Here is a 26,706-nt window from a genome sequence, read left to right on the forward strand (position 1 = left end):
GCATCTCATCCGAGTTAAATACGGTCCTATGGCTTTTTCTAAAATTTAATAGTCATCTGAAGCGATTGTGTTTCAAGTATGCTGCTTTACACATCGTGTTGACTTCCTTGGTCAGGCAAATTTGGTCAGACAAGAGTCAAGTAAAAAGTGAAAATGTACCTGTAGGATCCCTAAGGTGGTCCACTGAGCAGCTGCTTTTACTCCCTCAGTTTTGTAGAGGCGAGGCTCTCCTTTTGTAAATGTTTATCAAATAGTGTTAATGCTAACAAATACAGAGGATGCCAAAAAAGTGTATGTATGCACAGTTTAAGAAAGGAAAAAAACTATTAAAATTGTAATATTCAATATACACCAATAACAAAAGATGATTACAAGTCACATTTGACTTCTGCTCTTATGAGAGGTGCTCAAAGTGGTTACCATCAGTGTCCAGACACTTTGATTACGGCAAACTACTGTTTAAGCCATATTGACCAAAGTGTCCACTTGTATACATTTTTTGGGCACCCCTGGTATTTTGAACGTTCCATTCTGCCAGGGACCTCTTTTCTTTCAATGTATCTTAGCTTATGTAAATTCTCATTATTTTGATTATGAATTATTGTGAGATTAATGACATATACATTAAAACTTAGATTAAAAGTTGAATTACAAAAACCGTAAGGCCATGTTTTGAAGGATAAGATATGGGAATAGATGTGTTTTCAGTTGAAAATATTTTTAGTTCATGAGCTAATTTATTAGTATAGTTTCAGAAAGTAAAGCAGAATACAAATATTTTATTGTTTAATAAACAGAATTGCTTTCAGTGGCCTGATGTTACTGATGTTCAAGAAAACACCTGATGTTCTACAAAAAGGTTTTAGTTCTTCTCAGTAGAGTAGGCAGAGATATTATTGACAAAAAGCCTAAATAAACCTACCTTTCCTTTTATCCTAAAAGAGAATTGAATAGAACTGTTTCTGGTTCCAAAAGTAAGGTAAAAAGTCATTTTAAAAGGATGTTTTAAATTCAGTATAGATGCATACTGTGTATTTAAAAGGCATTTATTTGTGAGTGTGTACCTCATCCTAATGTATAAGAATTTTACAGTTGGAATACTGTTAACACTTATTTTTATGAATTTTTGCAATCAAGAAGAATAAACAGCAAATAGTAATTGAATAATTTTGGAAGGTTGGTATCCTATTATTGCAGATGTTAACTTACTACATTACTTTGCAGTTCACTGAAGCAAGATATTTTCAAAGCAAAAGCAGAGAATTCTGAATTGATCTTTATGTTGGTTTTTACCAAAAAGTTTTCAGATACCATCACTCTTGAAAAAAATACTGCTGTGTAAATACAAATTTTGTATTCAAAACACCTAAACCTATTTTGGAGAAGATACTGAACTAACATTATTGTGTGTGTCTTCACCATATGCTGGCCACTTTATAGCCTTACATGATTTAACACAGCAGTCTTACATGATAGAAGTGCTTGTTGCCATTTTTATGGATTAGGAAACCAACTCTCAAAATAATTAAATAATTTTTTCAGGGTCACATGGTTAATAAATGACAGAGAGAGGTTTTGTACTCAAGTCATTCTCTAGAATCCTTTGATTACCTTTGACAAGTTTTAGAACTTGCTGTGTTTCTGAGATTACTTCATTCCTATTGATTAATACCTGCAAGTTTACATACGTGTTTTTATTATATTAGTTTCAGGTGTACAAAACATAATGGTTAGACATTTACACCCCTCACAAAGTGATAACCCCCCCGCAAGTCTGCCACCTCTCTGACATTGTATATATTCCCGATGCTGTACTTTACATCCTGTGACCATACACACACACACACACACACACACACACACACACACACAAACACAACATGGTGCCAAAAAAATGTATACACATTTTAAGAAAGGAAAAAAACTATTAAATTTGTAATACTCAATATATAGTCATGTTTGACTTCTGCAATTACAAGATGTGCTCAAAGTGGTTACCATCAGCGTCCAGACACTTCTGATTATGGTGAACTACTGCTACATAGATAACACTTCTTAAAATGTGTATACATTATTTGGAACTCTGTGTGTATGTGTGTGTGTCTGTGTGTGTATACACATACACATATGTTTAATTATAGTTGACATTCAATATAATTCTACTTCAGCTTCAGGTGTACAGTGCAGTGGTCAGGCATCTACACTATTTATGAAGTGATCCTGTTGATAAGTCCAGTGCCCATCTGATACCATACATAGTCTTTGCAACATTATTGATTAGGTTCCCCCTACTGTATTTCACATTCCCGTGACTATTCTGGAGTTTTTTCTTCATCCCTAGAATCAGTTCTATGATGGAATAGTTATATTAATTTCTTTTTTGTCCTCTGTGATGCATTGTTGCATATCTATTATATCACATTTACACCGACATTATTAATCATACCATCTATAGTTCTAAGGAAGCTTTTCATTATAAAGAATTAGCGTTTCAATGAAGACACAGGAGGAATAAAAAACCTAAAGTATCTTTCAAAGAATAGGTGAAAGGTAGGGTATAGGCAGAACAAGAAGCCCTGAGGGGCTTGTCTGGTACCAGACACAGTCCCAGAAAGAGGAACCATTGTTGGTTCCCAGCATGTCCTGCCCATGGAGCCTTGTTCCCTGAGAAGTGGACAGTTTTCTCTGTTATGGGTCACAAATCCAGCTGCCAGGAGCATTCTCTCATGAATATACAAGGGAGGATTCCTCAGTCCTTGAAATACTTCTCTGTCCAACTCAAAGGAGCCCGCTTACCTCTCTGAATGGGGAAGAGGAAGAAATATGGTCGAAACCTGGAACAGGAAGAGGACTCACTGAGGGATCCGGGGAGCAGGCCTAACTCTGCTGTGCCCTTCCCAGCTTCCTACATGTCTCACAGACCTTTCCTTGCTTTCCTTGCACCTCATCTCTGAAGATACTTGGGCTTGGGGAGGGAGTCTAGAGCACATGCAGATTTCAGTTTTATTCACAGTTCACAACAGATGGGAACACATGAAAGAAAAGACAGTAAAGGCATTACATCAGTCTCCAGATTGGCTATAAAACAAAGACCAAAAAATCTTTCTTTTAAGGAAGAAATAAATTTTTTTGCAAAAACAAGGCAAAGGGCTCAATTTTTTTCTTTTTCTCTGCTTGATCCTGGCATCAGCCATATTCTCCAACACACTTCCCACCCCTACACCCACTGGCCCAGCATGAGGCCCCAACAACATACTCTGACACTGGGTGGAGATGTTAATCAAAAGCCAAAAATCAGTTTGGGTTTCTGGGGAAGGAGATTTGGAAGTCACTGATGTTCAATGGTTAAAACTGAACAAACTACCTCCCGTGCCCCACCAGCCTTCTTGCTATTGTTTTCTTTCGTCAAATGTGCCTTTGAAACACATTAAAACACACTTGATAATGCCTTGCACATTAAATAATGTGTATTATTTAAAATATTCCGCTTTGAAAAAAATAAAAAAGAAACCACTTTCTTCCCACTGATTCTAATTCACGTGTCAGGCCATATTGTCACACCAGATGCATTTCATTTTCTGCAGTACAGTTGGGAAAGACGCTTTCTCAATTTGTGTGCATATCAAAAATATGCCTATTTTATGTATTCTGTCTTGAGTTGCTAAAATTATATTTTGCTAGCATCAGAAAGTCAGTATTTTAAGATAAAGAGTGAGGAATATGTTGTATTTTTTAGTGTTTTAACAAAAAGCTTGTAGTGTTTATGAACGTTAAACTTTTATTGTTCTTTCAAATTGATTTTGTTAAAATTGTCTACATAAAGGACTAAAATGTTTTTTTCAAAAAAGTGGGTAAATTATTCACGGTATGATAGAAATGTTTCAAAATATAGTAAGAGGAACGTTCATTCATTGGGATGAAATTCCTAAAACACATCTGTAAGCCCTAACAAAAAGTGGAAAAATATTTTTTAACATAGTCTATATGGGAAGTGCATCTTGCTTTATTAATTATCTGACCTTTTAAAGAAAACCTGTGTTTTTAAAAACGATTTCAAAAGGTGATCTGCGTTAATGTTTGCTATCTATTTTTTCAGGCGTTTTTAATATTACTTCAAAGAACATAATCTTAGGGAAGGCACAAATTAAAAAAGTGTAATTTTTTTACCATTTAAAAATTTTTTATTAAACTTACTCGAGTGACATTGGTTAGTTAGGTTTCGAGTATACAATTCTATATCATCTGTATATTGCATTGTGTGTTCACCACCCAGAGTCAGTTCTCCTTCCATCACCATACATTTGACCCCCTCTACCCTCTTCTGCCATCTTCCCTCCCTTCTTACCTCTGGTAACCATTAAACTGTTGTCTGTGTCTTGAGTTTTTGTTTGTTTATTTGTCTTGTTCATTTGTTGCTTTCAGTTTTATATCCTACACATGAGGGAAGTCATAATTCTTGACTTTTTCTGATTTATTTCACTTAGCACGATAATCTCAAGATCCATCCATGTTGCCACAAATAGCAGTATTTCATCTTTTCTTATGGCAGAGTAGTATTCCGTTGTATATATGTACCACATCTTCTTTACCCAGTCACCTATCGAAGGACACTGGTTGTTTTCATGTCTTGGCCACCGTGATTAATGCGGCAATGAACATAGCAGTATATATATCTTTATGGATAAATGTTTTCAGATTTTGGGGTAGATACCCAAAAGAGGGATTGCTGGGTCATATAGTAATTCTATTCTTAATTTTTTGAGGGACCTTTGTATTGTTTTTCCATCGTAACTGTACCAATTTACATTCCCACTGGCAGTGTATGAGGAAAAACCACTAAGAAATCTACTAATCACAAAAAGAAGCCCCTAAAAGTAGCATTAGTAGGTTTTTCAAAGTAAGGGTGGTAGGGGATTTGACCTTAGGATATTTTGGAGCAGAATATGAAGTGAAGTTTGTTGTGTGATAGCCATTCTTGAAGAAATACTGTGATCATCTCCAGAGAAAGGGTGTGATCAGTGAGAGATTTACTGTAGAGTGGGATTTTTTCCTCTGTAACTTTTAGTTACTATCCTGTTTGTCTGGCAAATTTGAGTAGAGCTATTACTCTTGCATAAATGGAAGTGTTATACATATTATATGAGATTGGCTTGTAACAAAACTGAATAAACACTAGCAATTGCTCTGTTAATTGTTATTATTGAACAGTATTTTAAAGTTTTGTCACTGCCACCACTACAAATAAGTGGTTGGTTAGAAAATATTAACAGGGATCTTTGCTGGTCCTTTTCATTTAATTTAAGGTATGCATTATTTTACTTGCAGTGGTGGCAAAAGTAGCTCAAAATTAACCAAGGCAGTATTGGCGACATTACAACTTCACACAGAAATGAAACAATCTTATGTTACTTTTGGCAAGTATGTGCACATTATCATGCAAAAGTGAATGAATGCTTTGAGGGATAAAATAGGATTAATGGATTTATAAAGAAAATAGGACAAACATTCCTCCTTTTTCCCCACTGTTTGGAAATAAGGGATGATTTCACAAAATTAAAGTTTAATAATATAGTTTTGGTACCTCAAGGAAACATATAGTGTGGTTTCTTTGCTCATGATGATTATCAAAACATTGTCCAACACTAGACTGATGAGAAGTAAATAGTATGTCTATAGATAACATTATAAACATTGACAAACTCTGAAGATTCAGAAGTTAGGTTTATGGGTTTTTGTTGTTGTTGTTAATTCATAGTTGTTTATGGTATCATAGCAGATATGTTTTAGATAATTAATGTTTTTGACATTAATGTTTTTGAAATCTGAAGCTTTTCTTTAGTTGGAAAATTTACTAAAATTATGTATTTCCCTGCCTCAATAAGTCAAGCATGCCAACTAAATAAGACCTTTTCTTAGCAATTGAGGATAATTGTTTGAATATTGGCTTCTTGGGGGTTTGTTTAATGTGCATGAAATAGTTATTGTATTAGAACTTGCTTTAGGTAAAATTGGTTGGTTTCATAAAATTATAGTATTACCTATTTTTGACAAGTTTTTCTTTCTAGAAAGTTAATTATTGAAAGTTATGAGGCAACCTTCCTCAAACTTTTCTTTTTTTTTTTACTTACCAAATAATCTTTACTGTTTTTATTGATGAGTTTTGATTTGTCCGTACCATTAAAAATATCTGTTTTTTTCCAACAGGATTAACTTTATGTACCGTTTTGATTTCTTTGTCACTGTCAACCTTTTCTTCTAACTTATAGTGCTTTTTATCAATCAGGTGTGGAAAGGGATTACTATCCTTCAACATTTCAAGGTATTATGCAAATATATTTTCCCTTCCAGTGTATATCAGTTTCTTATTAGAATTTTTTTTCAGCAGAATATCAGCCTATGATTTCCCTGTCTCCAAATATTTGTATTTAACATTTTCAATGTAAGCAATGCGAAAAACTATATTTTCAGTATAATGAGATTTAAAAGTCCAGTATACTTGCCTTCTTGAGAGAACAATTTTCCTGTGAAGTCTGAGATATTTTACACCAGTCCATTTCCCATTCTCTTGGGTCCTAGCCAATCTGGAAAATTACAGTACATGATAGACAAATGGGCCTCTGGATGTTTCAAAATTTGTGCCTCCTTCGAACCCCATGGGTTCTATTCAAAGAGGCCCCTTCAGCATTAGCAGTCTCACCCGATTTTGGTGAAGCCTGAGCTACCTGCACCAGTACCGCTAGAGTAGGATTTGGCAAACCTTAGTACAATAGACCTATTTAATAAGCATTGTAAAAAGGTTCAGGAAAATCACTCAACAAATGGTTGCTGAATGAATGAATGAATGATGGAATAAACAATGCCTTCTTGTTTCTGAGTCTCTTTAAGTCTGGCAGATGTATTTGACATTCCCCTCTTCTTCCAGCTGGTGGCTTGGCTTTTCTCAGCTTGTACTTTAATTCTGGTTCACGTCTGTGGGCAGCAAGGAAGGACATGATGCCTGCTATGTACATGGCAGCCATACTGTGCTCACGTTGGGGTGGAGGAGTGGTTTCTTTTTCAGAGGTTTCTGGCTCAGGGCTGCATTTCTTGGTGCTTATCTCTGATCCAAGGTATCCATTTTTGCACCCAAGTCTCCTTGTCTGGCCTCTGACATTGCACCCCCACATCTGGATTCTAGATACCTGCTGATACATTGTTACTTACAATCTCTGAGTCTTGAACTCTGCTTGAATCTTAGCTCAAGATGCTTTCCTGCCGGCCTCACGGCCACTTTTCCTGAAACCCATTTTCTTAGAGTAGATTAAAATCCCAATCTTGATCAAGAATCCTGCCCTCACTAGCCTGGTCCATTGCTGCCTCTTGAGTGCCAAAGGTGTGAGCTGGGGTTCAGACAGCTGGCCAGTTGCTTGTCATAATGATCACCTGTCTCATGCTGAGGCTACTTAGAAAACACCAAAGCCTCGCTCCAGAAGAGCTACTTTGCCAGTTAACTGCATTTGCCTACAAAGGCTGTTTCTTCCCCTGGGGCACTGGACTAGAGCTGATTTTTTCACTTCTCTGTGTCCCTACTCCCTCCTTTGCTATTTATATAGCTCTCAACAGGCCTATTCTTTGTCTTCATCACCCTTTTCCTTAGTCCTTCGTGCTTCTTTCTCCTTAGTCTTTCCTTTTCTCTCTCTCTCTCTCTCTCTCTCTCTCTCTCTCTCTCTCTCTCTCTCCTCCCCGCCCCCGCCCCTTTCTTGCAAGGCAGTTTTTATAACTCACCCTGAAGCATCTGGAGCAGTGCTGTCCCATATGGCACCCACTAGCCTCCTGTGGTTTTGAGCCCTGGGAATTGTGCCATAGGTGTAAAGTACACACTTGATTTTGAAGCCTTAGCCTTAAGGAAAGAAAGGAAAACATCTCATTACTGTTGTTTTTTTTTTTTTTAATATTGCTTGCATGTTGAAATAATATTTTGGATATAATGGATTAAATAAAATATATAATTAAAATTAATTTCACCTGTTCCTTTGCATTTAAAAAAAGTGGGTATTAGAATGCTTAAATTATGTGTGTGGCTCATATTTTTATTTTTATTGGACAGCACTGATCTAGAGCAGGTGTTCAAACTCCGTTGCCCACTGCGGCCATCAAAGTAAGAAAATAAACAAAAAAGATTTGATGGGGCCCAGGGTGTAGCAGAGAGCCCTTACCCCATCGAAGGGGCAGCTGCCTCTCAGCTCCAGCTGATGGCTGGCATGCAGTGAAAGAAGCAGGGTTGCCAAGTTTCTAGGTTCTTTCATAGAAGCCAAACATCTGGATTTTTGTATTGAAGTCTTGAAGTTTTGATAAATAGTTTGTATTTTTAAAAACACATCGCAGGCCAAATAAAATATGTCTCTGGAGTGAATTTAATTATCAGTTTGACCTTGTGACTCAGAGAGCTCATGTGTGATTTCTCTTCTCCCCTCCCAGTGCTAGGCATAGGTTATTTGGGACACACTAAGTGTCAATACATTTTACACAGTAATGGAATCTGGAGTGGTGGGATGGAAGCCAGAATGCAGTGGTTGAAGGGTGTCTGGAAAAAGGAGGTAGGGACAGGGAGAATGACCCAGCAGTTTGGTTCTAGCCAGGGGATAAAAGGAAGTGGTAGAAGGAGAACTGGAATGATCTTGGCATGGGATCACGATGCTGGCATGGGATCACGGGAGGGATTTTTTTTTAAATGGCTATCACCTGAATGGGTTGATGAGTAGAAGCCTGCAGAGAGGGAGAAGGAGAGGCTGAAGTGAAAGGGGAAGAAGGGGGTAATCAGTGGGATGAGGTCCCTAAGGACGTGTGTAGGGGTGGGTCCCAGAGACCAGGGGAAGTGGTAGCCTCAGTCAGAAGGTGGATGCAGGAAAGCAGGAAATTTGGTGGCAGCAATTTGAGGGTGTTTCCACCTCTGCCTTGTTTGAAAGTGTAGGTTAGGATTTGGACACAGAGGGATGGGGAGAAAAATATGGCCCTAGGCACAGAGGGGAATAGTGCCCTGTGTATTTAAGAAATGGGGAGTCAGTAGTGGGATGAAACCTAGGGTGTGGGAATGGGGATAGTGGGAAATAACAGTGCAGGTGAAGGTGTGCCAGACTGAGGGGTGTGTCTAGTGCAGTAATAGGACCGGGAGGCATTTAAGCAAGGAGACAGGGCCAGGTGAGCCTTAGAAAGGCAGTAGAGATGGAGACCGTGCGAGGTGACAATGATCCTAGTGGAGTTAGGGAGTGACCTGACCTTGGGGTTGGGAAGATGGAAAGATTTGAAAGACCAGGATGTGGCTGAACCTTTAGAAAAAGAGAAAAGTGGAAGAAATGAATTAAAGCACGTTTCCCTTTTACTTATGCCTTTGATTTTTCCAGGTCTGTTCAGAAATGTCGGTATCGAAAAGTCTTTATAACTCGTGGAAAGGTAGAGGGAAGGCTGAGTTTTGAATTTGCTGGTATGCGACATGGTTGAGGGTGCCAGGCTCCTGAGTGGCAGATTTATCACCTATTTACTGTAAAAGCTCATTCTTTTTAGCTATTTTGTATTCTTCCTGAATAAGATAGTTATTTTCTCTTCAGGACTAGGCACTTAAAGTAGTGAGTGTTAATGGAGAAAAAGAAAGGGAAAAACAAGTTTGTCAGTTTAAAATAAACAGGTAGAACAAGAAAACCTCCTACATATCCCTGGAACATAGACTCATATGGTGCCTGATGTCACAGTAGCTACATATTTGGAGAAATATAATGAAAGGGTGTAGACTCCATGGACTGACTCTATGGAAACTTTTATTCTTCAGGCAGTACACTTGAAACATGTTAAATATGCATTCTCTCTGATGGAAGGTTGATCTATTGTGTATGGCAAATGATTAGTTTTTGAAAGTTGCAAATAGATATTTTCTCAAAATAGAAACCGTATTCTATCTATGCCCTTAAGGCATATTTGACTACTGTTCTTTCATTGAAATGTAAAATAGTTTTTAATAAAAGAAAAATTCAGCATTTGTATAGCTGCCCTTGAATAGTATTTTTACCACATCAAATTAGAAATGTTTTCCAAAATGTGTATTAAGATTGGAATAGATTCTGCAGACAAGTTCCAGGTTGTTATCCAGCTATTGCCAAGCCTCATGTTCCTTACAGGTCAGAATGCTCTGAACCAGCATGGCCCCACTTACTCCTGGCCCAGAGCAGACATGGCTGTGCCTTCCCCTTCTGCTTTTTTCACGTTCCTCTATTTTTAAAAGGGAGCTGGAGGTGAGGGATGTGGTCGAGCTGAGATTGGGACCTTGTCTGGTTATCTCTGGCCTTGCATATATGCCAATTCAACTCAACAGTTTCAGGTGAAAAAACATTTACTTAACCATTTTTGTCATCACCTCTCAGGCAGCATCTATTTACTCTAGACTCAGGCTGCTGCTTTGTGATTTCCTAGCTCGCTTTGTGGGAGCCAGCGCTGTGAGACTTAGGGGAATGGGCAGAGATGGGAGGGAGAGCTACATTTTGCGGTTTCCCAGGCCGCGTGCCCTCTGCCTCTTTTCAAGGAAGATGGAACTTTGTCAAGTATTCTTACATCTATTCCTCTCTATCTGACATTTGCACTTTCTCTGACTTCAGCTTTATTCTTCCTGGATATATGGCAGAATATGAGGAAGAACTATATGGCGCTTACCATGAGAGTGGATCTTGGTGTATCTGGGATGATCAACTGTGGTCATAGGACTATCCAGGTGGTATTTTATTTGGGTCTTGGCTCCTCATTTTCTATCTTCCTAATACCTGCCTTACAGCTGTTTCACTTCTCTTTCTGGGAACATGGACAAAGAAAGTAAAAAGGAAATTAGGCTTTTCTTTTCTGTTTTCTTCTTAGCATTTCTAAACTCATTTATTGAGGTGACCATTACACTCATATCAAAGCCAGATAAAAACACTTAAAAAAAAAAAAAGAAATTGGCAGACCAATATCCCTGATGAACATAAATGCAGAAATCTTCAACAATATACTAAGATATTTAACAGCACATTAAAAGAATCATTTACCATGACTGAGTAGGAATTCTTTCTGGAATGCAAGGATGGTTTAACCAAGCATTTCTTTTTATTAGAGGCTTTCATAATACTTTTTCTTGCATTGAAGTTTAAATAATTGGCTCCTATGATGTTTTGACATTTTGTGTTGCTTTGGCATATGCTGCACACACACACACACACACACACACACACACACACACTTAATGCCTTCACCAGGAATGGTTTATATACATACCTATTCTTTCACATGCACCGTATTTTCCACTGGAGTCAAAGACAACCAGGAAAAATACAATATTTTTTCATTTCTAAATTTAATATGATAATACTAAATTTCAATGATAACATAATTTTTTTACAAATGTTTTAAGTTTCTCTAGTCTGAGTAACTATAAAATAACCTGATCAGCCAAAGACCGAAAAAAAAAATGAGAAGATAATTTTTATGGTTTACTATGGGGTGTGTTCTACAAACAGAACAAGTAATCTTGCTTTGAATTTAAACTAGTGTATAAGGAATGCCTTTTCTTCAGTAGAATAATCATTCTTCTATAAGTATCCATCTTACCCTGTTTCCCCAAAAGTAAGACCTAACCGGACAATCAGCTCTAATGTATATTTTGGAGCAAAAATTAATATAAGACCTAGTTATATTATATTATATTATATTATATTATATTATATTATATTATATTATATTATATTATATTACAATAAAGACATGGTCTTATATTATAGTAAAATAAGACTGGGTCTTATGTTAATTGTTGCTCCAAAAGATGCATTAAAGCTGATTGTCTGGCTAAGTCTTATTTTTGGAAAACATGGAATTTACACCACCATGGAAGAGAGAGAGGTCATTGAATTATTCGCTTAATATTTTGAAACCTAGGTATCACAATGGGTAATATCTATCATTAGTATTTTCAAGCCTTGCCTGGCTTTACCATCACCAAATGATCCTTACAGTTAAAAAATGTGGAAGCATTTTTGCAAGCTTCTTTATAGAAATAGTTCACCTTTTAATTAGAGAAAAAGTGATACCTTTAGGATAATAAATCACATTCTCATAATACCTTTAGGATAATAAAGATACATTCTCATAATCTCATAAAAAGCTCATTTTTTGAAATCACCTCAAAAAGAGAGTGGGAGACTATCTGAATTAGGAACAATTGGATCTGGGATAGCAGAGCCTTTGTGTTGGCTGCTTAAAGAATGTGCAACCTACTGTTAATGTTGCTAATGATTCTTAATGGCTCTTTGAAAAAAATATCTTACACCATTTTATTACTTAATTCATCCTCTTAATTATATCTGGATTGTATCCTGAGTGGTGTATTTTCAAGTGCCCGTTTCATATTTTAAAATCTATTTTTTTTCTTTCTAGGAGTATAAGTCTAGTGCAAATTTTAAGCAGCTGCACACATTCTGTTTGTATTTGGTGCCAGAAATTGGCTGTGTGAATTAGTTTTGCACAGCATCCATGAATTTCTTCATGGTATTACCTATTGTGGTAGGGCTTGGCTTTACTACCCTGCCTTTGAGTGAATTTTTGTTAAATCACGATTCACCTTCTGCCTTCCAAAGTTGTGTTACATGAGGTAGGACACATGGGTTGTGATCCTCCTCTGCCCACCCTGAGCTTGGTTTTGTTTGGTCAGTTGTATTGTCTTACCTCCGACCTAAGGCTAACTAAGACATGGGGCTACTTTAAAATGACACTTTATAACTAGTATTAATTGTAGCTAAACATACAGAACATTTATTATGTATGGCACTATTCTAAGGGCTTTCTACGTATTAGCTCATTTATTTACTATAACACTTTCTGAAGTAAGTTTATTAATGTTTGCATTTTCTAGATGAGTAAACTGACCCACAGGAGATGAAGTGACTTGCCCAAAGTCACACTTCACTGTAACTTGGATTCAGGTCCCCTGGCCCTTGAGCGCTACAAAGGAAGGCTGTCTGAAGTAGGTTGTGCCTGCGAAGAAGCCCAGTTGAGGACAGTAGAACTCCAAGTGGAAGTTTGGAATGAAGTTCTAAAGCCGTATCTTCCTCCCCATCTCAGTGTGACATGATGGTGCATCTTTGCCTCTCCCATTGCCCTCCCATCTTTCTTATTTTTGAAGGTTATCTCATACAAGTAAATTTAATAACAACAGATTTAGTGTAATGGTTAGAAGATTTTGGTGTCAGACGTAATCCTAGCTGTACCACTTCTTACTGGTGATATGCCCTACAAGCTCTCTTTGATTACTAGATAAAGATACAGTGAACAGCTGTTAAATGTCAGTAATGCTTAAAAAGAGTCTTCCTCACCAGGTACCCCACTAGATCATTATCAGTATTTCTGTTATTGATATTGTTATTAGGAACATGTTACTAATTCCAAGATCCTCATAATTATGTATTTTCTGTATTTTATAGCTTCATCTCACTTCTGTCATTAATGCTTTCTTGTTCTGTGAAAGGTGTGGTATTAGGGAAAAGAAACAAAACATCTATCTGCTAGGCATTCTTTATACAGTATCTCCAATAAACATTATGTGTTATGTACATTATCTTACTTAAACCTTACAGCAGTTTTCACAGAGAGGCATTGTCCATTACATTTGATATCTGGGAACTTCTCAGGCTGAGTAACTTGACTGAGTTACTCACGGTAACAGATGGCTGATTTCTGCCTGGGCCATAATTTCTAGGGTACCCACTACTCCATCAGTTGGTGAGGGAGGCCAGGTCAGTGGACCAGAGCCAGGTGTGACTGATGCCCATGCCAGTGATTAGTGGTTGAGTCTGGCATTCCTTCAACACCAGCCTTGCTAATGAGCCTGAGTATCACCATTGTTTTGGAGAGACAGCTGGAGAAATGTGCTATTATTGGTTGGAAAAAAGTGTCCAGAAAGATATCGTGAATGGGAGTGGGTGAACTTGTTTATTTGGGGGCTCAGTTCTGAGAGCTTTTAAGTGAATATGTTTCAACTCCTTCTTGTAAGTTTTGCACATGTACCTTGACTTCCAATCATGTTGCTAAATACCTGTGAAAAGTAAAGCTATACGTTCTGCAATTAGTGTAGCTGTTAAGATCTCTGGACAGGAAAACAAATAGTTTTCTGAGCATTTACTTGTTTGTGAATATGCCTATTTGGAGTATATTCCTTTAACATGGAAAAGGCAAGATATAAAATAATGTCTTCTGAATTTGGTACAACTCTAGTTTCTTAGTAATAATAACAACAGCACTAAAATCTTAGTCTTGTGCTGGTCACTGTCTTAAGTGCTTCATAGGCATTGCTTCATTTAATCTTTGAGGCAACTTTAAAGGAGCAAGAATTCTTCACCTCATTTTATTGATAAATCAATGAAGATTCAGAAAGGGTGAGGAAAATTGCTCAAGGTCACACAGCTAGTAAATGGCAGCGCTAGGGTTTTGTACTAAGTGCTGGCTCTAAAACTTATGCATCTAACTGCCATGTTACATGGCTTCCTTTACACTGAAGAGCTGCTACATCTGCTCTTGAGAGTTGTGTAGCTCTTTTCCAGATATATGTGTGTGTACCTGAAAGATCTCCTTATATTACAATACCAATGATTCCTTTTTCTCTCCCTTCCTCACACGTTTATTAAATATCTATCCTGTGGTAGACATGGTATCTTGTCGATACCTTGATAAAAAAAGACCAATTCCTGATCTAGTAGAAGAAACTTCCATTAAATTAAAAAAACACACATTATCACTTACAAGTATGATAAGGGATTTCAGAGGAGTACAGAGAACTGTGGGAAATAATTGTAAGAGGTCTCAACCTAATCTTGAAGAAAGGGGGTCAGGGGGAGATTAGGGAAGGCATTCCAAATGCAAGGAGTAAAATTTAGGATGAAATAAAAGAAGGAATAGGAGTTGGCCCGATCTGGGGGAAGTTAGGGTAGAAAGGGATGTGGCATTTAGTTCTGAGCAAAGAAAAGCACAGCAGAAGTCACTCAGGGAAGAATTGCCTGCGGCAGCTGGGATTTGGTGAGTAAGAGGGCAGATGAGGGGGATGGGTCTGGAAAGGTTGGCACGGGCTAGATTACACAGGACCTTTAGAGCTGTGGGGAGATTTTGGACCTCTACAAGCACTGAAACAGTCTTGAGAGCCCAGATCATTGGCCATGAAGAGGAGAACCATTTTCAGGAAAGTTCATGACTTTGGGAATAGCTTTTCTTTGCTGTTATGTGTGGGAACACTTTGCAATCATAGAATTGTAAAAAGATAGAGAAGTATGTTGGCACTACCATTCTCTACTAAGATAATGGTATTTTTAAAATGTCTGTAAGAATTAGAAACACATACTGAATGGAAATATCTTTTCCTCTGGGAAAACACGCCACTTCATTCTTCCTATTGCTTTTTTTTTTTTTTTTTAATTGGAAGGTAAATGAAGGTAGGAAAGGCAATCTAATCTCCCATTGTCAGTACTCAGGGAAGAGATTCTCATAGCACATTTCAGAGGTAGGTAGAGATGAAAATGAGATAGAAACCAGTGATCCAGATGTTGCAGCTGTAAATTATGGAGAACATTTTATTGTGAGCTTCCAATTTCTTTCCTGAAGTTAGGGTATAAAAAAAATAAATGAAGAACTTTGGAAAGGGATTCTGTAAGGAGGTGTGCATTTAAAAGGCTATTATTTGTTAATATAATTAATTGTAGGGGTGAGTAGGAGGATGCTTGTTGAATAGATCTAAAGCACAATAAAGGAGATTTGATTTAACTTTTATATTTTTCTATATTTTTTAGATATGAAACCTAAGTTTTATATTTTCATGTACAGTCAGAAGTATTCACATTTATGAAACATTTGCAACAGTGTGCTCAAGTAAGAAGGAAAGCTTAAAGTATGTAAAACCTCACCATTACATTTGTCAACACAATGTAATAGGATGATAAAGAGGAAATGTCCCAAGTTTCTCATTGAGACTATAGCCCAACAAACAATCAAAGTGGAAGTGGCAGCATAAGCCAGCCCACCTGCCACTCTGGAAGCTCAGGGTATCGATTTTAGCATGTCTGATAGGCAAGTGTAAGTGCTCAGAAATTGTACCATGCCTGCCCACATCAGGCCTGCCAATCTGTGCTTTGACCTCTCCGGCCAATTACTGTGATGACCAATACCCAGTCAACATGGGCTGCCCTAAGCACCCAAGTGTTACTGTCATCTGGAATAGGACATAGCGTTTGCTAAAAACTCAATGACATGAGCCATGCCCAAGTCTTTTGAGTATCAAGAACTTACTTATTTTCTATCTGCTGTAATGGAAAAGTGTGATGTGGTTTCTTCTTTTCTTTGTCATTATGTAGCATTTTGCTGGAGTCATAACCGTGTAAACACAGTACTATTCAAACCACGAAGACGTTTAACATTAATTCTCATTCTGTTTGGGAATCATAGACCCTTTTCAGAAACTAATGAAAGTTGTGGTGTTCTTCTCATAAAGAAACATAAGTGTACATAAAATCGATATTGTTCATTCACCTTCAATCAAGGAAATCCATGATTTCCAACCCATGGACTCCAGAACCCTTGTTTAGTGCCCTTGGGATCAAAGGAAAACTCAGTGATAATTCTCATAAATAAAATGGCCCCATTAGCACTAGAAAACAAAAATTTGAGTCTCTGGGTTTTCAGTTATTACACTGTATGTTTATCCCAGAACCTTGCAGGGTATGTGATTGATTCTTAAGAAAGAGCTGTAGATTGGCCTCCTAGGGAGAAGTACAGACGTGCCCAGAAAATTAAATACATAAATAAATAAATAAAATAAAATAAAATGTTGCCTATAGCATTTACTGATGAGATCAGCATATAATTGGAACCCTAATTTGGTCACAGTTGGAGTTTCTTGTTAATATTGGGTTCTGTTTCCTGGAAATTGATTTCTATTCCCGTCTTATTCTTGTCTTTAGACTCTTCTTTGGTACTGACCCACTGAGAAGTAAGATTCCTGTACTGGAACGCAGTCTAATGTACTGTTAAGTAAATGAAACCAAGAGAATTACCGATCTCAGGAAATTAATACAGAGACTTAATCACCTCAACATAACAGCTGTTGGGATAATTGGTCGTTTGCGCCAGCAAACCAGTGTGAATAGAATTTTGTCCTCCCAGTTCTCACTACTCATTTTTTTTTTTTTCAATGAATCCATGGACATCTTTTAGAAATAAATGTGTTTGAAAATGTAGAAAAGCCCATAATCTGGAGTCACTTTGAAAGAGCTTTGTTCAAGTGAGAAGGCAGTTCTCAAACCTCACAGGTGGGTAGCTCAGAGGGACATGGATCTGTGCTGTGTGTGCTGGGCCTTGACAAATGAAAGCACAATTCCCTCCTTTAAAATAAACAAACCAAACACAGGCCTAACTCAGCTCTTTGCCTGGAAGCCGCATTCTCTGCTTAGGGCAGTGGCCTTTGAGAAGGAAGATGGGTGAAGCTGGTGGTGGAATGTCAGTGCCTGTTGGAGAACTGATGCTTGGTGTACCAGGGGTGAGGAGACACACCTGCTTCCGGCGTTGGTTCCACCAACCCTGTTTGGCTCTGGGATTGGTCCTGCCTGCCAGTCAGACTTGGCTTGGAAGCATAAGAGGTACACAGTGGTTCCCATCATCATAATTTGAGGAGAGGTGGGTAGGAATGGAAATGTCTAATGAGACAGATGGAATTCAGGGATCAGGGATGTCTTATTCAGGATGCTTTCCTTGTAAGTGACGGGAGCTCAGTTCTTCCTGGACTTGGCTTCAAGTCTCTCTGTCTACCCCTCCACTCTATCTTTCCCTCAGAATTGCTTGGCTTTGGATATCTTTTCTCTTAGGTAGGTTCTCTCTACATGGTGGACCCCACCAGCTCTTGGCATACATCCTCCTTCCAGTTCTCGGGAGTGAGTCATTGGAATGATTTGAATCCCTACTCCATCCACTGTGGCCAGGAGATGAGGTGTTTGGCCAATTCATGTGTGTATCCTTGGAGCCCAGGAGTGAGGAATATCTAGGTTAAACAATGTAGATTGACAGTGGGAGGGAGGAAGGTCCATAAAGGCAAATCAGATTGATATTGGCAGGCAGAAATCTCCAGTGTCCACTTGGGGTTTGGTCAATAATCCGCAGTTGGGAAGATGAATGACCAGCCATACAGAAAATCTATCTGTGAGCTGCTGGACTGAGCGCCTGGCCTGGGACACGGTGCTCACTCCAGCCTGGCAGAGGGAAACTGTTTTTCCTGTGTTTTTAATATAAAATGAGCATAGAATTTGGAATAAAAGAGTATGTCAACAAAATTTTTTAAATGCCTTTTTTGAATGACTTATACTATTTGTAAAGCCAGAGTAATGAGATGACTAGATTTAAAGTCAGCTGTGGAACAAATGATAGTACCTGAGTTAATCCAAAGTGTATCTCATTTGTTGAGTCCTAGAATGTTAGAAAGTAACCTTTAAAACACACTTTGCATTAGGGAGATACTGATGCTTGGGATAAATACACTGAAGCAGTTAAGATATTATTCTGTCCTTTCTCAGAACCTAGAATACAAGCAGTTCCTGATCTATACCTTGCTTATCAGTAGTTTCATTTATACAAATATGTTGTAGTGGTATTCACGGACCACTGCCTCAGATTCTCCTACTGTCCCTGCCACCACACTCTGAGAAACAAATGTTGCCTTAGAGGAGCTGTGGTTTCAATACAAAGGAAGAGAAGAAATAGTGCAGAAGAAGAATGGCCTAGGTGAACTGTCTTACAGAGCCCAGTAACCTCTCCAAACCCCACATTTCTCTTCTGTAAAACCGGGGGAATGACATACTCATTTGATGGTGTTTTTTTTTTTTTAAATTAAATTTATTGGGGTGACAATTGTTAGTAAAATTACATAGATTTCAGGTGTACAATTCTGCATTACATCATCTATAAATCCCATTGTGTGTTCATCACCCAGGGTCAGTTCTCCTTCCATCACCATATATTCGGTCCCCCTTACCCTCATCTCCCACCCTCCACCCCCCCCACCCCCCTTACCCTCTGGCAACCACTAAACTATTGTCTGTGTCTATGAGTTTCTGTTTCTCATTTGTTTGTCTTGTTCTTTTGTTGTTTTTGGTTTATATACCACATATCAGTGAAATCACATGGTTCTCTGCTTTTTCTGTCTGACTTGTTTCGCTCAGCATTACTCTCTCAAGATCCATCCATGTTGTCACAAATGTTCCTATATCATCTTTTCTTACTGCCGAATAGTATTCCATTGTGTATATATACCACAACTTCTTTATCCATTCATCTATCGAAGGACATTTTGGTTGTTTCCATGTCTTGGCCACAGTAAACAAAGCTGCAATGAACATTGGAGCACACGTGTCTTTATCTCTAAATGTTTTCAGATTTTTGGGTAGATACCCAGGAGAGGATTGCTGGGTCATATGGCAATTCTATTCGTAATTCTTTGAGGAACCTCCACACTGCCTTCCATAACGGCTGCACCAGTCTGCATTCCCACCAACAGTGTATGAGGGTTCCTTTTCTCCACAGCCTCTCCAACATTTGTTACTATTTGTCTTGTTGATGATAGCCATTCTGACTGGGGTGAGGTGATATCTCATTGTGGTTTTGATTTGCATTTCTCTGATGATTAGTGATGTTGAGCATTTTTCATATGTCTATTTGCCATTTGTATGTCCTCTTTGGAGAAATGTCTCTTCAAGTCCTCTGCCCATTTTTCAATTGGGTTGTTTGTTTTTTTGTTGTTGAGTTGCATGAGTTCCTTGTATATTCTGGATACTAGCCCCTTATCGGAGGCACTGTTTGCAAAAATCTTCTCCCATTCAGTTGGTGGCCTCTTTATTTTGTCAATGGTTTCTTTTGCTGTGCAGAAGCTTTTAAGTTTCATATAGTCCCATTCGTTTATTTTAGCTTTTACTTCCATTGCCTTTGGAGTCAAGTTCATAAAATGCTCTTTGAACCCAAGGTCCATAAGTTTAGTACCTATGTTTTCTTCTATGCAGTTTATTGTGTCAGGTCTTATGCTTAAGTCTTTGATCCATTTTGAATTAACTTTGGTACATGGTGACAAATAGCAGTCCAGTTTCATTCTTTTGCACGTGGCTATCCAATTCTCCCAGCACCATTTATTGAAGAGGCTGTCTTTGCTCCATTGTATGTTTTAGCTTCTTTGTCAAAAATTATCTGTCCATATTTATGTGGTTTTATTTCTGGGTTCTCAATTCTATTCCATTGGTCTATGTGTCTGTTTTTCTGCCAATACCATGCTGTTTTGATTATTGTAGCCCTGTAGTACAAGCCAAAGTCAGGAAGTGTGATACCTCCATTATTGTTCTTTTTCTTAAGATTGCTTTGGCTATTCAGGGTCTTTTGTGGTTCCAAACAAATCTGATGATTTTTTTGTTCTATTTCTTTAAAATATGCCATTGGGATTTTGATGGGGATTGCATTGAATCTGTATATTGCTTTGGGTAATATGGCCATTTTAACTATGTTGATTCTTCCAATCCATGAGCACGGAATGTCTTTCCATTTCTTTGTGTCTTCTTCAATTTCTTTCAAAAATGTCTTATAGTTTTCAGCATATAGGTCTTTCACATCCTTGGTTAAGTTTATTCCTAGGTATTTTATTCTTTTTGCTGCAATTGCAAAATGAATTGTTTTTGTATTTCTTTTCTGAGATTTCATTGTTAGTATATAGGAAGGCAATGGATTTTTGTGCGTTGATTTTGTAGCCGGCAACTTTACTGTATTCGTTGATTGTTTCTAATAGCTTTTTGGTGGAGTCTTTAGGGTTTTCTATATATAGCATCATGTCATCTGCAAAGAGTGATAATTTAACTTCTTCATTCCCAATTTGGATGCCTTTTATTTCTTTCTCTTGCCTGATTGCTCTGGGAAGGACTTCCAACACTATGTTGAAAAGCAGAGGTGATAGGGGACATCCCTGTCGTGTTCCTGAACGTAGAGCAAAGGGCTTCAGTTTTTCTCCATTAATTATGAGATTTGCAGAGGGCTTGTCCTATATGGCCTTTATTATGTTAAGGTATTTTCCTTCTATACCCATTTTATTAAGTGTTTTAATCATAAATGGATGTTGTATCTTGTCAAATGCTTTTTCTACATCAATTAATATAATCATATGATTTTTGTCCTTTATTTTGTTTATGTGATGTATCACATTGATGGATTTGCGTATGTTGAACCATCCTTGTGCCCCGGGGATGAACCCCACTTGGTCGTGATGAATAATCTTTTGAATGCATTGTTGTATTCGATTTGCTAGAATTTTATTTAGGATTTTTGCATCGGTATTCATCAGAGATATTGGTCTGTAGTTTTCTTTTTTTGTGCTGTCCTTACCAGGTTTTGGTATCAGGGTGATGTTGGCCTCATAGGAGTACTGTCTCTTCTTCAATTTTTTGGAAGAGTTTGTGCAGGATTGGTATTAGATCCTCTTTGAAGGTTTGGTAGAATTCACTAGTGAAGCCATCTGGTCCCGGACTTTTGCTTTTGGGAAGGTTTTGGATGACTGATTCAATTTCGTTACTGGTGATCAGTCTGTTTAGATTTTCCAGTTCTTCATGGTTCAGCCTTGGAAGGCTATATGTTTCTAAGAACTTGTCCATTTCTTCTAGGTTATTGAATTTGGTGGCATATAGTCCTTCATAGTATTCTTGGATGATCCTTTGTATTTCTGTGGTGTCCGTGATAACTTCCCCTTTTTCGTTTCTGATTTTGTTAATTAGTGTCTTCTCTCTTTTATCTTAGTAAGTCTAGCCAAGGGTTTGTCAATTTTGTTAATCTTTTCAAAGAACCAGCTCTTTGTCACATTAATTTTTTCTATTGTCTTTTTGTTCTCTATTTCATTTAGTTCTGCTCTAATTTTTGTTATTTCCTTTCTTCTGCTGACCTTGGGTTTTACTTGTTCTTCTTTTCTAGTTCTTTAAGGTGTAACATGAGGTTATTTATTTGGGAGTTTTCTTGTTTCTTGAGATAGGCCTGTAATGAGATAAATTTCCCTCTTAAAACTGCTTTCGCTGCATCCCAAAAATTTTGGTAGGATGTATTTTCATTGTCATTTGTTTCTATGTATCTTTTGATCTCTCCTCTAATTTCTTCTTTGACCCAGTCCTTCTTTAAAAGTATGTTGTTTAATCTCCATGTATTTGTGTTTTTCCGCTTTCTTTTTACAGTTGATATCCAATTTCAAAGCCTTGTGATCAGAGAATATGCATGGTATGATTTCAATCTTCTTAAATTTGTTGAGACTGATTTTATGTCCCAATATATGGTCTATCCTTGAGAATGTTCCATGTACACTAGAAAAGAATGTATAGTCTGATGTTTTAGGATGAAGTGCTCTATAAATGTCAATTATGTCCATTTCATCTAATGTGTCATTTAGGGCTACTATTTCGTTATTTATTTTCTGTTTGGATGATCTATCCATAGCTGTCAATGATGTATTTAAGTCCCCTAGTATAATTGTGTTTTGGTCAATTTCTCCCTTTAGTTCTGTTAGTAGTTGCTTGGTGTATTTGGTGCTCCCTGATTGGGGGCATAAATATTGATGACTGTTATGTCTTCTTGTTGTACAGTCCCTTCACCATTATGAAATGTCCATCTTTGTCTCTTGTTATCTTTTTCACCTTGAAGTCTGTTTCATCTGATATCATTATGGCTACACCTGATTTTCTCTGGGTACCATTTGCTTGGAGTGTCAATTTCCACCCTTTCACTTTGAGTCTATGCTCGTCCTTGTAGCTGAGATGTGTCTCTTGGAGACAGCATGTGGTTGGGTTTAGTTTTTGATCCAATCTGCTACTCTGTGCCTTTTTATTGGTGAGTTCAGTCCATTTACATTTAGGGTGATTATTGATATGTGAGGATTTCCTGTCATTCTATCTTTAGTTTTCTGGTAAGGCTGTGTCTCCATTGTTTCTTTGCCTTTTTCTTGTTGTCTATTATTTCTGTGTGGTGGTATTCTATGATGTTTCCCTCTGTTTCTTCTTTTATTTCAGTATATATTTCAGTTCTGGATTTTTTTGAGTGGTTACCCTTAAGTTTATGTAAAAGAAAGTTTGATATTTAGAGTATTCCATTTTCTTCAGCACGCTTACTTTCTCCATTCCCATATTCCGGTTCAGGCCTTTACTCTCCCCTTTTTGAGTTTTGGTTGCCACAAATTGTCCCTGTTGATGGTGGTCGAATAGCCTCCTTTAGTATTTCTTGTAGTGCAGGTCGTGTATTAGAAAATTCCCTCAGCTTCTGTATGTCTGGAAAGGTCTTTATTCCTCCTTCATATCTAAAGGATATCTTTGCTGGATATATTATTCTTGGCTCATGATTTCTCTCTTTCAATAGTTTGAATATTTGGTTCCACTCCCTCCTGGCTTGTAGAGTTTCTGCTGAAAAATCTGATGATAATCTAATGGGCTTTCCTTTGTAAGTTACCGTCTTCTTTTCCCTGGCTGCCTTGAGGATTCTTTCTTTGTCGTTGATTTTAGACAGCTTCAATACAATGTGCCTTGGAGAAGGCCTGTTGGGATTGAGGTAACTAGGTGTTCTATTTGCTTCTTGGATTCGAGGGTCCAGTTCTGTCCACAAATTTGGGAAGTTCTCATCGACAATTTGTTTGAATATATTCTCTGTTCCTTCTCTCTTTCTTCTCCTTCTGGTATGCCCATTATTCTTATATTGCTCTTTCTGATGGAGTCAGAAAGTTCTTGTAAGTTCTTTCATTTCTTTTAAGTCTCAAGTCTCTTTCTTCTTCTATCTGTGTCATTTCCAGGTTTCTATCTTCGATGTCACTGATTCTTTCCTCCATCTGGTCAACTCTACTACCTAAGCTGGTTATTTCATTCTTAATTTCTTCTATTGAGTTCTTAATCTCCAGAAATTCTATTTGGTTCTTTTTAAAATTTCAATCTCTTTCGTAAAATGCTCATGCTGTTCTTTGATTGAGTTTCTGAGTTCATTTAACTGCCTATCTGTGTTTTCTTGTATCTCGTTGAGTTTTTTCAGAACTGCAATCTTGAATTCTCTGTCACTTAAGTCACATATTTCTGTATCTTTAAGTGCCTTCTCTGGAGATTTTTCACTTTCTTTCTGAGCTATCTTGTTGCCTTGGTTATTCATGGCGATTACTGGTTTACTATTTCTCTTCCTAGACATCTACAGGAGTGACTTCTGCAACAGGTTGATAGAAAGCGGTCTTTCTTTTGTTTGTCAGTAATTGTTGGTAGAATGTTTTATTATTTCTCCAACTGCAACTTATTTTTCTTCTCCCACACAGTAGTGCTATGTTTTCTCTGCACTATTCCAACTTCTCACACAATGGGGGGATTCCCTGGGAGATGGGCTTCTCCTCTGTTAATAGTTCGTCTAGGTCACAGGGCGCAGTGTCCCGGTGGGTATGCAGGGAGCTTTTGATGTTCCAAAGCTCTTCCAGCTCCTGATTCAGAGCCCGTATGTTTCAGCAGTTCTGTTTACTCCTGCAGGGATCCGCCCAGATAGGTGGGGTCAGGGGCGGGGTGAGTTGTGAGAGGTGGCCCAGAGCAATGGCGGCGACCACCACCACAGCCGGTCCTGCTTCCACAGCTCTCTCCCTTTGCCGGAACTAGTTGGGCTGTGAATTTGCATCTGCGGTCCACAGTTCTCAAAATAGCAAATTTTCTGTTGTTTTGATCTGACACTGCTACTGTTTTGCTTCTAGCACAGGGCAGGTGGGGGCGGGGCGAGCTCTGGGAGGGTGGGGAGGGGGCGGCTAGTCTCAGTGCCTAAGGCTCCGTTCTCTGCTCGGCAGTGAGGGCTTAAACCACCGTTTTCAGCCTTTTTCCCTCAGTCTTTTCTCCGAGGTCTCTGCCGTGAGCGTTGGGTTCAGCCGTGTTATATGCTGTCCCCTCAGCCCTGTGGAGCCCTGGCGGAGCCCTAGCAGTCCGAGTTCTTCCCTCTCCCGCAGCTGCGGTAGCTCCGGGCAGCAGCGAGCTCGGCGCACTGAGCCAGGTTTGCATCCTGCGCCCCGCGCGGCTCCGTCTCCACGCACTTCTCCCTTTCCTCCTCCCTCCACTGGCGCGAATCTCCCACCTGTAGGTGATTTCAGTCGGTAGTGGGCCTCTTCATCTTGCCTGTCTGCTGTGCAGGGAGTCCTTTGTGGAGTTTTTGTTGTTCGATTCTTTGTAAATTCCAGGGGAGCTTTACAGAGGCTCACCTAACGCCGCCATTTTTCCGGAAGAAGCTGATGGTGTTTTTAAGAGTGTCCAGTGAAGCAGTATGAGTTCCTGACATGTGGTAAGTGCACAATACATATTCATTATTCTTCCTTGCTTCCCTTGCCCTGTTACTGCTAATGGCCTGTTAATTCCATATTTGGCTTAACAAATATTTTCTTTAAAAGTTACACCAGTGATTTATGGTTAAGATGGAGAACTAGGTTAATGCAGTGCTTGCATCCTCTCATGGCCACATCAAAATTAGAACTAAACTACAGAAGAACCATCATTGAGAATCGCCTGAAGTCTAACTGAACTGAAGTTTTGCAACTAACAACATAGAGAAGCAGCCACCTTGAGACTGGTAGGAGGAGCAGAGACATGGAACGGGCTGGTCCCACACCTGAGTGTGACCATTAAAAATCGGGAGGGATATGTCGGCTCTGGAAGTCACCCACAGGAAGAGCGAGGGGTCCCAACCCCACACCAGGCTTTCCAGTCCAGGGTTTCAGTGCTCGGGGAGAGAAGTTCCCATTACTTCTGGCTGTGAAAACCAGTGGAGATTGTGGCTGAGTCAGACGAGGGTGGCCACAGTCCCTGCTGCTCCTCTTAAAGGGACCATGCACAGACTTACTTACTGACGGACTCACTCCAGCACTGGGGCAGCAGCTCCAAAGGTGCCAGGGACATACAAAGGATGTGAGTTCTCTGGTTCCAGAGTGAGGGCTGGAGGGGCAGCTTTCACCCAGATGGAGGAGCTGGGGGAAACCATTGTTTTTCTGTTGATCCCTAACCCCTCCCTGAGTGTAGATGCAGGCAGACACCATATCTGAGTGTCCATCAAAAGCTGGCTAACATTGTTCATTTGCCCCACCCTGGTCATTCTGAGACCCTGGCCCACTCAACTTTTGGGCACACCCAAGCTGCTTCCAGTGTCTTTTCCATACACACAGCCTGCCTTGGTTCATGCTGTGGACTTTCCTAAAATCTCTCAAAGGTTCAACAAACCCAGACAAACAGCATCTGGCTTCGGCATGTCTTGTACCTCTGGCTGAGCAGCTCTAAGCCTGGCACTAGTGATAGCCAGCCTCAGTTCATGGTTTGGACTCTCAAGGCACTTCCAAGCCGAGTGTGGGCAGCAACCATATGCGATTTGCTTTGTGGCTCATGCCAGGTAGCCTTTGGCATGGCACAGGCTGTGGCTGAACTTGGCCTGCAGTGGGTCCCCTCCCAGGAGGCCCCAGGGTTGGCACACCCAGTAGTCAGCTTTGGACTGAACTGGAGCATCTCCCGGCTGCCTCCAAGGTTGACACACCCAAAGGGCAGAATTGGCAGGCACTGGAGTACCGCTAAAGCAAATCCTGCTCTGTCGGGTCAGCCCCTGCACCACAGCTCCACCACAGCTCCACCACTGTAGTCATGGCCA

At 38.9% G+C, this 26,706-nt stretch overlaps 1 protein-coding gene across 20 annotated transcripts in view; it reads left to right on the plus strand.

The window, feature by feature from the left end:
* MCTP1 (multiple C2 and transmembrane domain containing 1) overlaps positions 1 to 26,706 on the plus strand; it is a 490,830-nt gene that overhangs the window by 2,559 nt on the left and 461,565 nt on the right. The gene's annotated exons all lie outside the window — the stretch shown is intronic.

This window comes from Rhinolophus sinicus, linkage group LG03, assembly GCF_036562045.2.
Source record: "Rhinolophus sinicus isolate RSC01 linkage group LG03, ASM3656204v1, whole genome shotgun sequence".
Lineage (NCBI taxonomy): Eukaryota > Metazoa > Chordata > Mammalia > Chiroptera > Rhinolophidae > Rhinolophus > Rhinolophus sinicus.